The sequence below is a fragment of the Callospermophilus lateralis genome, chromosome 13 (genome assembly GCF_048772815.1).
Source record: "Callospermophilus lateralis isolate mCalLat2 chromosome 13, mCalLat2.hap1, whole genome shotgun sequence".
NCBI classification, from domain to species: Eukaryota; Metazoa; Chordata; class Mammalia; order Rodentia; family Sciuridae; genus Callospermophilus; species Callospermophilus lateralis.
In genome coordinates this window covers 106,845,901-106,850,902 of record NC_135317.1, presented here as the reverse complement: position 1 = coordinate 106,850,902, position 5,002 = coordinate 106,845,901, and positions in this window count along the sequence as shown.

Here is a 5,002-nt window from a genome sequence, read left to right as displayed (position 1 = left end):
GCAGTGTCCCAGGAGCCTCCAAGAGCAGAGAGTCCCCTAGGAGTAGAGCACCTAGAAGCCCTTGCTCTGATCCCAGTGGGCCATTCTGCAGGCCCCGCCCTGCTGGTGGGGGGGGGCAGGGTGGCGGGAGGCCACACGGAAGCCCCCTGGGGATGGGATTTGGCATCTCGCGCTGCTCCGTGGTTTGGGCTCTCCTGTTTTCCCTGAGCGCATCCTTGCCCTGCTTATGTGACTGAGGTCTGCTGCGTGCCTTCCTTGTGTCCTGCCCGCTGTACGCCTAGCTTCCTTCTCTCAGAGGCTGCAAACTGTGAAGTGAGCTTGACCATCACCTAGCAAGGCCACTGCTTCCCAGCTCTGGGCAGCCCAGGAAGGTTGAAGCCCAAGGCCCAGGCTTGTGTCTGCTTTGTGCCAAGAGTCCAGAGCAAAGGAGAGAAATACGCTCCTCACAGCTGTGTGCCCAGAGATGAGGGCCTGAGATCACATCACTCCCCCGCTCAGAAGCCTTCTGTGGCTCACCTCTGCCTGCACAATGAGGCCCGCCATCCGGCCTCTGCCCGATCTCCAGCCTGGCTCCCTGTTAGCCCTGCAGCCTCCTGTTCCAGCCAAGGCAGGTGGCTCCCTGTTCCTGAGCAGCCACTGTACTCTCCACCTCCCTGGAACTCAGGTGTCCTGGCTCCAGTCCACCTCTGAGTCCTGCTCAACTCCCAGGACTACTGCAACGCCCACACTGACCATCCGAGCCGGCCTGCTTGATCTCCCACCCCAGCCCCAGAGCTCACCTGGTCCTGCCTCTCCTCCTGTTGAGGAGTCTCCCCCACTGGACTGTCCAGCTCTCCAGGTGAGGCCTGGCCTCCCCGTCTGTGTGCCCCATAGCACCTGGTACTGTATTCCTTGACTCTCGTAGGTGCCCAATAAACATTTGCTGAGTTGAATTGGTGTGAAGTGTGTGTGTGTTGAAGGGTCAGCGTGGGACTGGCTGGGAGGTGCGGGGGGGGGGGGGGGGGGGGGGTGACGAATGACTTGTGTAGTTGATGCAGCAGGAATGGAAGCAGTTTATTGTAGAATAAGAGCGGTATTTAAACATTTTACACAGCTTATCTAATTAGCATAAAATAGATACAGCAGTCAACCAATAAGGATTCTCCACACTTAATGGCTCGCTTTTGTTACTTTACAAACCACTCCCTCTGGCATTTGGCCAGGGGCCATCCAGACTTGTTTACAGACTTTAACAGGGAGGCACAGCTCAGAGTGTCCCATGATACAGGAACAAGTCAAGGGGGGCGGACAGGAACATGCTGGTGGCACCAGTTAGTTCCCCGAGGCTGGTAATACTCAATGGAGATGGGGTGGCCAGAGCACTGTTCCTTGGAAGTGCCTGGGGGCACCAGGAGCCCCAACAGACACAGATTCCTGGGCCCACTCCACAGCTGTTCGATAGACCCCTCGGGCTGAGGCTCAGGGATTTACTTCAGGCGATGTTCTGGCAGTGGCCGCAGAGCCATCTTGGAAGTGTCACCACAGTGACCCGTGAGCAGAGCACTGGGTCTGGCTCTTCCTTTCCCTTTCCACCGTCATGGGGTCTGCTCAACACCATGGAGTGAGGTCTTGAGACCTGAATTTAGACTCAGTGGCCCTGGGGCTTCCTCCTCTGTCCCGACAGCTGACCTGCTCTTCAGCCAGGCTCCGCTGAGGAGTCCAGACATGGTGCTGCTGAGTCTTGGCTCCTTCTATGATAATAAGCCCCTACCTGGTGTCCCTGGAAGCCACATTACCCACTCGGGGTTACCTGGCTAGAGCCGTGGGCACGAGCAGGTGTGTGAGTGACTCAGGCATGTTGTACTCCTACAAATGTTCTCCGAAGAGTCCTGGTCAGCACTCCAAGATGGAGCTCCTCCTGCTGCCCAGGCCCTCTGTGGTACCCTCCAGAGGACAATCAGACATGAATACATCTGCAAGACCGCGTTGGGGTAAATTCTAAAAAGTGGCCCTAGTTCATTCTAATAGAACATTAGGTTACTGTGGCCTCCGCTGGCCCGACAAAGCCCTCTCCGTCAGTCCCCGCAGCAGTTGGTCATGCCTGGTACTCGGCAAATGCATATGAAAAAGAGTCAGGGACACTCTGGGCATCAGTAATGCCCAGCACCGGTCAGAAAGCCCCAAGTGAAACCAAAGCTTCGAGATGAAACTCAATTTTCCGCTTCTGCGGACAGCTGAAACTGGAGCTCCTCTGTTGGCAGGTGGGGTCACAGCTCTCACTGGGGCGCTAAGTCCTTCAGCACTGCAGAGACCCAGTGGCTACATAACCAAAGGAACTCTCCTACGGCAAGCGGGTATCCGACATCAGATGCTCCATGTCCCGCGTGCACTGGGGTTTATATAGCACCTGGGTCACTGCCATTGGTCCAAACTTATGCTAATTAGGGTTTGAAAAAAGTACCAATGCTTTTTTTTATACTGTTTATTAAAAAAATTTATACTAATTAGGGGTTGGAATACACTGACGCTATTGGTCGGCTCTCAGTCCCAGCTTCCATTCAGTCTGCGGCACTGCAATGTCTCCTCAGGTCAGGAAGCCGAGGTCCAGGGAGTTGGACCGTCTGCGCTCGCAGGTTCCGGGCTACAGCGCAGCGTGGAGCGGGCTTCTGTAGCCAGCCACTGTAGAGAGTCCAGGCCTGGCCACCGAAGGGTGACAGGTCAGCACACCTTTGCCAGCGCCTCAGGCTGCTGCACCTGCATGGCAGGGTCCAGCCGAGCTTGCTGCCCGGGCTCCCACCCGCCTGCCGCCACCCCGCTGCTGCCACCCTGCTGCCGCTTCTCTTCTGGACGGTGAGCTGGTGCCCAGCGTGCAGCCGGGAGCCCTGTCACAGAAAGTGCGAGGTGGTAGCATTCTGGGAAACTCTGTGGGGAAAGCAGAGTGGGACAACTCAGGGACAGTCACTGCGATTATGACTCAAGATGACTGGCACAACTCAGGCTGGGCCTCTGCCAGCAGATCCTAAAGACAGCAAGTCCTTAAACACAACCAGGAGCCTGCTGGTCCACTGGCTGACGTAGGACCTGGCTTTGCAGCGGGGGCCGCTGGGGAGGCCGAAGTCTGGGGACTGCTCAAGCAGGAGTGTGGCCCTCTACCAGGGGTTCCTGCCTCCTCCAGGAAACTTCACTTTGCCCCCAGTGCCTTGCCCAAAGTCCAGCGCATTTCAACTACAGCATTTCTGTGCTGCTCTGCAATAAGCAAAGCAATCATTTCAATTATTTTCTAATCTTGAACCAACCAGATTTCAACTATGTTTAAATACGCAGACCAACCGATATTTGTTTTTTTTTTGTTTCTTTATTGTTTTAAAATAAATAATATGTTGACTTGGCATGAAAAAAATTCTTGACCCAATTTATGAGAGTCAGACTTCTCACAACAGGGACAGCTACTTGCTATTCCTTAAGGGAGGATGAGAAATAGGGTGTGATAAGTTGGTCCTCAGAATCTTTAAAGACATAGCTGTGCTTTTGGATTAAATAAGCCAAGGCATCAGCTTAACCAAAGAGAGCCTGGTGAAAATGTCAGCATGGGCAATGAAAAAGAGCAGATTTAAACTTCAGAATCATAAAACACACTTCTCAGAAGATATACAATCAACAAATAAATCATATCTAGCAATTAGAGAAATGCAAATCAAAACTACTCTAAGATTCCATCTCACTCCAGTCAGAATGGCAGCTGTTATGAATACAAACAACAATAAGTGTTGGCGAGGATGTGGGGAAAAGGCACACTCATACACTGCTGGGGGTACTGCAAATTGATGCAGCCAATATGGAAAGCAGTATGGAGAATCCTTGGAAAACTGGGAATGGAACCACCATTTGACCCAGCTATCCCATTTCTTGGTCTATACCCAAAGGACTTAAAATCAGCATACTACAGGGACACAGCCACATTAGTGTTTATAGCAGCACAATTCACAATAGCTAAACTGTGGAACCAACCTAGATGCCCTTCAGTAGATGAATGGATAAAAAAAAATGTGGCATATATACACAATGGAATATTACTCAGCAATAAAAGAGAATAAAATAATGGCATTTGCAGGTAAATGGATAGAGCTGGAGAATATAATGCTAAGTGAAGTTAACCAATCCCCCAAAACCAAATGCCAAATGTTTTCTCTGATTTAAGGATGCTGATTCATTATGTGGTTGGGGGGATTAGATGAACTCTAGATAGGGCAAAGGGGAGGGAGGGGAAGGCAGGGTAAATGGGGGTAGGAAAGATGGTGGAATGAGATGGACATCATTACCCCAAGACATGTATGAAGAAATGAATGGTATGACTCTACATTGTAGACAACCAGAGATATGAAAAATTGTGCTCTATATGTGTGATATGAATTGTAATGTGTTGTGCTGTCATGTATAACAAATTAGAATTAAAAAAATTAAAATTCTTAAAACAGATGTTAGAAAACATCAGCTCTGCCAACAATTGATTGTCAGTGTAGGGTTCTGCTTGACACACTTGAGTGGTTTTGCTCTTAAGGACTTTCAGCTGAATGGATGAGGCCCTTCTCTGCCTTTGAGGACCATCTCCTTTATTTAAAGTTAATGGGTGGTACATGTCATTCACATCTGCAAAATTCCTCCAGACTTGCCAAGTTAACACATGAAACTAACCATCCCAAGCACCATACTTGTTTTTCATTACCCCTGCTTCAGAAGAGCTGGGGCACTGGGGCACTCTGTATGTAGACAAGTGAGCCAGCCTTCCTTGGGGAAAATTCTGTCTTCTGGTCCTCTGAGAGCCAGTCTTGGAATTGTCGACAGGGTACGTCGCTCAGTCCTGGAGGTGAGGGCACAGAAACCCCACTCTCTTCCATCCTCCCAGCCGGCCCGAGAGGGAGAAAGGAGCAGGCTGGGGACCCCAGGCTACAGACGGAGAATGGAATCTGGAAACTCTGAGTCCAGAGCAACTCGTGAAACCTACGCTGGGACTTGGAAGGAATGC